The following is an 8,264-nucleotide window of genomic DNA, read 5'->3' as shown; positions in this document are numbered from 1 at the left end:
TCCAGCTGCATCACCTTGCACTTGTCGGTGTTGAATCCCATCCTATTCTCATCCGCCCACCCCTGTAACCTGTCTAGGTCCAATTGCAGCCTATTCCTTCCTTCTAGCATGCCCACATCCCCCCACATCTTAGTGGCATCAGCGAATTTGAAGATATTGAACAGTGCGGGACCGGGGACTGAGCCCTGGGGGACCCCACTGCCCACATCCCTTCAGGTCGAAAATGACCCGTTCACCACCAGTCTCTGGGTGCGGCCCTCCAGCCAGTTGGTGACCCATTTGACTGTGTAGGTGTCGATGCCACCGTCTCCTAGTTTTTTAATGAGAACAGGGTGAGAGACAGTGTCGAAGGCCTTCCGAAAGTCCAGGAAGACTGTGTCCACTGCTACCCCTGCATCTAAGGATTTGATGACCTGGTCGTAGAAGGCCACCAGGTTGGTCTGACAGGACCTGCCCCTAATGAACCTGTGTTGGTTGCCCCTCAGCATAATCTCCTCTGCTGGCCCCTCGTGGACATGCGCCAGGATAATTCTCTCAAAAAGCTTACGCAGGATCGAGGTAAGACTAACTGGCCTATAGTTCCCCGGGTCCTCCTGCCTCCCTTTTTTGAGGATGGGAACCACACTGGCCCTCTTCCAGTCCTCTGGCACCACACCAGAGCACCACGAGTGCTTGTAAAGCCATGCCAGAGGTCCCACAATGACCTCAGCTAATTCGCTCAGTACTCGAGGGTGGAGATTGTCCGGCCCAGCTGATTTAAATACATCCAGTCCCTCCAGAAGTCCCCTGACTAGATCCTCACTGACCCTTGGCCTAGGTGCGCCTCCCCTGGGGTCTGAGAGGGGGTCCGGGGGGGGTGGCTGTTCCGGTCTCTGCTCAGGAAAATGGAGGCAAAGAAATCATTAAATATGTTAAGCATTGTCTGGTGTGGGTGGGTCTCCTAGGGTCCCTTGCATTGCTCCCACTTTCTTGGCATTCTGGGAAATTGGTGGCAAATTGTGGGATAAATCCTGGAGTCCAAAAAAACTGTAGGTTCTGAGACCAAGTAGCCATCTTCCTTCCCACTTTATGCCAAATTCCCTCCAGTGACCTCTCAGTCATCTCACCCATGGGTCAGCTAGAGCTGGCTGCATGCCTGACTGAAAGTTTAGCCTTCTGCCATTTGCTAACAGCCCTGTATGATGCTTATCTCCTCATTCTTTGCATGATGTGATTGGCCATTTAAGGCACATAGCCTTGTTTTGGATCCCTGCTTATCTGTACAGGAAAGCAGGATTGTTCCAGGGCTAGGGAACAGCTGCAGCAACTGTTCACTGATGTGGGAGTGAGAAAGGAAGTGCTTAGGCACCCATAGGAGCAGGGGTAGAGTTCAGAAAACTGCTAAAAGGCCACTGCAGCACAAAACCATGTCCCAGGACCCCTGGCATCAGCGCAGCAAACAGCCTGAGATGGCAGCTCCTAGCTACAGCCTTGCCCTCCGTGCTGGCTAGAGAAAGGGGACAAAAGCAGTTGCTTTGTGCTGAGCATTGAGGAATTCTTTGGGAGGGAATCCAGTACTTCCTGAGAGCAGGATTTCACCACCTGTTCTCACTGGAAAGTTGCCTTAGTTGGGGGCTAGAAGTATTATCCCTCATTATACCTCTTTTGGGGGCCTATCCCGCCATATAGACCAGGTCGTGCCTTCACTGCTTCTACATTCTCCTTAAGATCCCAGTATCCAAGCCCCTCGTTATTGTTAATCCAGGCCCTTGCGTAGCAGAGCAGCACTGTTAGCTCCAGTGCACCAACAGGATGTGATGCATTAAGAGAAGAGACTAAGACTTAACTCTAACTCTCCTGTCAGGCATCTGTGTACCACTTAAGCAGCTATTAATCTACTGTGCCTTGCACAGCTAGATTTGAACTTCTGAGCCTGAGGACTATTCTAGCTGTCATATGTTGCAATCTTATTCCACGTGGGAAAGTGTGTAATACTATTTAAAAGTTCCCAGAACTTGTGAGGGGGTGGGGGGGAGAGGAGGAGGAGGACTATGACCCACTCACATAGCTCACTAGCCTACTGATTAGGGTATGCAGTGGCATAAACCCCATGGCCTCTAGAAACTTGGTTTGTTCCAGATGCTGTTGCAGAATTTGCTCTGAAATTACCCTGGGGTCAACTGCGTTGGGCCTTCTAGCTCTGGGACACACAAAAACACAGATGTCAGCCGAAAAATTTTGACAGTCTTCTGAGCCTGAAGCATTGGGAAGTAGGAACAGACGGGGTTGTACCAATTGTCCCTCTGCATAATTACTCTTGAGAAAATTCCTTCTGGCTCCATGCAGTGGCACCAGGCCCTGGGGGTAATAAAGCTTGAAAGGCTCTGTCTGGACAGTGTCACAAGCAGCAGGACATTGGTTTTGGGCACCAGGAGCGACCCCCTTCAGAAAGGGTCAGAGCTGGGTCACATAATCCTGGAAGCATCTCTAGTTACTGCCATTATAGCATTACATGATGATTAGAGCTGCCTGGGAGGGGGAAGCCCAAAAAACTACCTTCCTTGAACAATACGTCAAGGCTTAGAAGAAATTTTCATCTTGAATCTGGACTGAACGGCAAAGATATGAAGTTATTGGTGGGAAGGGCTATCTAGGAAAATTCCACTTTGGGAGAACCAACAAGGAGTTGTTCAGCTTGCAAGCTGCTTACATGGAAGGTGCCTGTTAATTCTTACTAAGTGGAGATGACAAGAGCATCCAGACAGGCACCCAAGCAGCTGTCAGTTTGATTTTCCCAATGGACAATCAACGTTGCAATTTCCTTATGGAATTTACTGAGAATTTGAGAAGGACCTTCTCCATCCAAGCATTAGTCTGATGGGAAATTCCTGATCAGCTCCAGTGGTAACCAGTAGCTTACCTTCCTTGCATGCGAGAAACAAAACTGTGGATGAACCTTTTGCAGTTCAGAGACTCCTGGGGCAGAACTTCAGCTGATGCAAATTGGCATATATCCTTTGATGTCAAAGCGACAAAGCTCCTTGATACCAACGGAGTAGCGGACCCCCAGCTTCTAACAGTAAGTGCACATGAACTAGTTATGCTGAAGTATCAGGGTCAAGTTCTTTTTTGTGCATCTGCTACTTTGCAGAGACTGCTCATGTGTACACTTTTACTTCACAGCAAATGAAAGCTAAGCCACAGTGGCTTAGCTAGCAGTGAGGGAGGTAAGCTACTATGATTTGGCTTTCATGGAACGTCATGCACTTGGATAGTTACCCCAGAGTAGGTGATGTACTGTACAGTGAATACCCAATCCCCTTTACCTTGCAGTAATTAGTTCACATGCACATACCCTAAGGCCACAACTGTTAATTACATTCATCTAACCTCACCCCTTATATAAATGGCTACAGAATTTCCCAGCAATCTCTGCAAGGGAGGAAAATACAATTTTGCAAATGTAATTCTTCTACCAGGCACTGGATAGTAGAAACAATGGCTGGGTTCAAATTTAAGGGTTTACACATACTTTCTATTCTGACTCCATTCGTTCTGTTCAGAAGCCTGGGAAAATAAATTGCAGCTACCTTTCTATAGCAAACAGACTTCCCCACTCACAAGCAATAGTCAACTAAAACAGGGTTTACTAATGAGCAAAGGGGACAAAACACAACCCTGAAAAAAATAACAGAAATCCCAGACAGTTAAGTTTTTCTTTCACTCGCTGGAAAACGAGCCCAGGGGTGTTACTACCTATCCCAGGCTGTTGGGATAGGAGACTCATACAGTGCTGCCAGTCAGGGGCTCTTCTGCCTATGCCAGTCAAAAGATGCAGGTGCTTGGAAGTGAGGCCTGCATCAGGGTTCCCCGCTGCTCCGTTGTGGGGCGTCACTACTCCTTCATCTCCTCCGTCGTGGGTCACCACTGCTCTGCCACTGAGACCTGCTGCTCCGCATCACTGCTGATGCCTTTCAAATGCCACTTTGTCTCTAGGGGTGTGTCCCGATGAGCACATATGCAGTTTGCAGCACCTCAAACCTGTTTGAGGCACCGCAAACTGCACACAGTGCATGTGCACCTGTCCATCATGCTGCTAATTTGAGGCACCGAGACAGCTGTGGAAATAGGGCAGCAGGTAGCCCAGGGCTGCCTGCTTTGCCATTTTCATGTGCTGCAGAGCCCCTGTGCTGAGGCACCCTGCGTCCCACCGTGGAGATGGGGGAGCAGGCAGCCTAGGGAAGCCTGCTCCCTTAAATAGTAAAAACAGGCAAGTAGTCCTCAAACCTCTGAACATGCATATGGATTAGGGGATGCAAAGAAGGAATGCATAACGGACATAACCACAGATGAACTTGTATAACCTAAGCAGGGTTACACAAACCTCACAAAATCTTCTTTGAGCTGCCAGCACGCACAGAGATTGCTGGGAAAACTGTATACCAGGTGAGCTCAATTGCACCTTTTATTTAAACCCACTTTTATGATTAGGCTTAATATCACCACCCGCTTTCTGCCCTGGGTTTCAGCAGTCAGCATGGAGCAAGTGGGCTCACTTCAGTGGAGTCCCAGTGCATTTGGCCTGTAATGTTAGGAAGCAGCTTGAGCTGGGTAGTGGCATGGAGAAATCTCCCAGAGTCTCAGCTGGAAGGAGTGGACTGCTGAGACTGTAGCTGTTTTCCCCTTTGACTAGTCTTGTCTCCCCACTCCTGGACTATACCCATGTAATGTGAACCCAGTAGTGACTCAGTTCAAGCCGAGTTCAGTTTTCAGATTTAGTCCCAGCTCTAACCAACAACGAGACAGCAATGCCCTCCCACCCCCCAGTGCTCAGCCTCACTGAATTAGCAATGCACATCACTGACAAAATGTAAATAGGGTCCTGCAGCTCTCCCCAGCAGCACATTGTGAGGTGGTGGTTGAGGAGCACGGACTGGAATCTCAAGGCAGGATCCACTTGGGGAGAATAAGCAGCCAATTCCTGCAAGGGCAGGCAGCCCCTGGGCAGCTTGTTGAGAACAATTGACTAAGGACACTTGAAACCCAATAGATCTGTGCCTCTGACAAGCAGCCTGACATGCTGACCCCTCTTGTGAAGGCTGACAGCTCCTGGGCCTCACTCGCCCCCTCTCTTTGCCTTGACAGCTCAGGATGGATGCAATCGCCCTTGTCATGCTTGTTAGGCTCTCTGCCCCCACCTGTTAGGTCTCATTCAAGCCAATTCAATAAAACAATTTGTGGCTGTGATGCCATCTCTATTGAAGTTTGTGTACTCGGCTGCTTTGAGGGCTGGGAGGCTCCTGGCTCCCTGCAGCCTCATGCCCTACTAAGGAGATCACTTTGAGAAACAGGTTCCTAACTTCATTTCTCAGCTTGTTGGAGGTCTAGGGGACTTCCCAATTACTTCATCTATTGATGAAGAGATGCTGACAAAACCACTTACAAGGTTCTCCTGGAGGGAAGGCAAAGTGACAATGGCATTTCTTGTGATGTCATTATAATTAATGTTTTCTTAAAGCCCCAGCTCCTGGAGTCAGGTGATTAGATGAGCTCAGCTTCTTTTTTTTTTTTTTTAATAAGTGCATTTCTAGCCTTATAGAAGATGTATGTAAGAAGACGTAAGTAAGGGCACAGAAAACTGGAAGGGAAATAGAAAGAACTGAAAATGTATTGTTTTAAAAAAGGTATTGTGCTTTTTGGGTCCACGTCAACATGTTTTGGGCCTAACTCACTGTTTTTGAAACCATGGTTTTGGTGCTGCTGGGAATGGCTGAGTTGTTCTGACTTGGGTGCTGCCCTCATGACACTGGCATCATGGAGTTGTTCCAGCATCAGGGATACTTTACCAGACGTACGCTAGCGGTCTGACCATAGCAGGGTACCAGCATGCAGGAACACACTGCGCATCACGTGGCTACAGTGGCATTTTTAACAAGGCAGGTACACAAGTAGCATTAGACTCAGCAGGTTGTATGCTATACTGGCCTCGGGATGCAAAGCTTATAGAAAAGAGGTTTGCCGCATACATCACAGGGTGTCCAGACGGCTTCTGAGCGGCTGGTGAGGCTGATGCAATGGTGCTTGTGGCTTTTCTGATATTGCTAACAATTACTGCTTTCAGTGTGGCTTTCAACATGCCAGTGGGACCGCGTATCAGGTGTGGCACTTTTCAGCATGAGCCGAAGGACATCACAACTTGGCCTGAGTGTTGAAACTATTTATAGGTCAAGCTCTCTGAAATGGACTGGATTTAAAATAAACCCTGAATACAGCTGGCTGAGGGGGCATCATTCCCTCCTTCTGGATAGAGAGGCACGAGGAAGAGATTTTGGGTGGGGTGGGGCAGGCGAGTACAGCAGGTTTGATGCCAGGTAGGGCAGTCAGTAGGGCAAACAAGCCTGAAACCCCTTAGCTAGGAAGGGTCCTGCTACTCCCTGGCCATGCAGAGCCTTCTACATGCTGGTGACTCAGCTGATCCATGCCTGGTGCCATGGTGGGACCATGAAATGTGTATCTACTTTATCCTTCTGCAGTGTGGTGCAATCAACTCTCCAAAGTCATAGGCCTGCCTTGTGGAAGAGTTGATTTCATCATCACTGGATCTCAACACCTCCCTCCAAGCCATTACAGCCTGTCAGGCAGGTATTATGCCTTTCCCAAATTGGTGCGTGTGCTGAATGAGATATTTACTCACCAGACCATAGCACCAGTGACAGGTCTCTGAGTCAATCAGGTGAATAGAAATGATCCAAAATGCATAAGATCTGCATGTTGAGATTTGGGAAATGCTGCACCTTGGAAAAGAGAAAGGCCAAGGTGTCTGATTGCTCCACTAATACCAGTGGGGGAGAGAGACGGTTCATACAGAGGGAGCATGGGTTCTTATGAGAGATTTACCTGAGGGACTGCTGTTCTAGGTAAAGCATATGTATTTAATAGGTTCAATAAAAGGGCCTTTTGAAAAGAAGTCTGGACTAGAATAAAATAGGGGAGAATACAGTTGTATCTCATGCATTGAAAACTCCAGGTATCCCAAACTACTACCGTAGTGAGCACACACATCCTGGCCCAATACAGATTTTGAGAGTTATACTCTAGTGCTGACCTTTTACTGCCCTAGCAATGCTTTGGGGGAGCTCAGCTAGGTGCTTATCTGGGGTAAATCAGCATCATTCCTTTGAAGTCAATGGGAATATTCCAGTTTACACTAGCTGAGGTGTTGGCATGGTGCTGTTTGTTTTCTATCACAAGCTGCTGTGCAGTGTTAACCTCTTGCTGTATTCCACCCCAGAGGCAGCTGCAATTCAGTGTAAAAGCAAAACAACCTATATCCAAAAGGAGTTTGCAAAACATGTGGAGATCTTTTGTGAATAAAGGCATGATATGAATACACAGTATTGTTTTACAGACAACTGGGGAACCTTTCCAAGGGTTCATTATGGACTGGATCAAGCTATGTGACTATTATCTGTAATGCAGAACCCACTGGCTTTGAGGGGGCAAAGCCAGCTGGATGACATTATCTGCATGATGTTGGAGGTGGAAAGAAATGATGGTTTTCTCCCCCTCCAGGTCTGAGAAGTGAAGAGTAGCTGAGAGGCCCGGACACTCCAGTACCCCGAAACACAGAGAGAGTTTTTTTTTCTCTCTCCAGCTTGACTATTTCTTTGTGCTTTAAATAGCAATTAAGAATAAAAGTGGAGCTGCCTTTGCCTGTGAAAGGCTTCGTCTGACTCCTGTCTCCTTACTGCAGCGCCACTCTGATTTCCATCTCATGCATATCTTATTTAACATTCTGGATACTGTTTTGAGTGCCCCAATATTTTAAAATAAATTGCTGCATGTAAAAGGCTTAATGTCACATTCTGTTATTCTGACTGTTAAAAGAAAAGTGAAATCTTCAATGGGGCTACTGGAGCAGAAGCGATCAAACAGTGGGAGGTCCTATTAATGTGTATTACGTTTCATTATTCCAGCGCTGCGTGTCAGCCAGCTTCTCATCAGAACTCACGCAACAGATCAGAGCATTAACTCCTTGCAAGCAAAAGTGGGGAGGGGGGGGGATGGTTTTTAAACTCTTTTTGTGTTACTCGTTTCTCCAGCTTTGTCTCTCTGATGTCAGTACCATGTCCTTAACCCACATGCACGCACACTCACAAATACATGCCCCGCATTGCGCTGCCTTTACCTCTGCCAGCATCCACGCACTGCGTGAGAAGCACGAGGAACAGGTGGGGAGCTGGCTGCACGTGTAAATGGGGAGGGAGGCAGATGGGCCGGTGAAG

General features: G+C 47.9%; 1 long non-coding RNA gene across 1 annotated transcript in view; it reads left to right on the top strand.

The window, feature by feature from the left end:
* LOC109318558 overlaps window positions 1–6,612 on the top strand; it is a 10,683-nt gene extending 4,071 nt beyond the window's left edge. The window contains exon 3 of the long non-coding RNA XR_002103272.1: window positions 6,513–6,612. This is a non-coding gene — a long non-coding RNA (uncharacterized LOC109318558). The remainder of the gene's footprint in view (window positions 1–6,512) is intronic.
* Window positions 6,613–8,264: the final 1,652 nt, after the last annotated feature.

Source organism: Crocodylus porosus, unplaced genomic scaffold (assembly GCF_001723895.1).
Source record: "Crocodylus porosus isolate Cpor-Errol unplaced genomic scaffold, CroPor_comp1, whole genome shotgun sequence".
Classification (NCBI taxonomy): domain Eukaryota; kingdom Metazoa; phylum Chordata; order Crocodylia; family Crocodylidae; genus Crocodylus; species Crocodylus porosus.
This window is presented reverse-complemented; position numbering and strand designations above follow the sequence as displayed.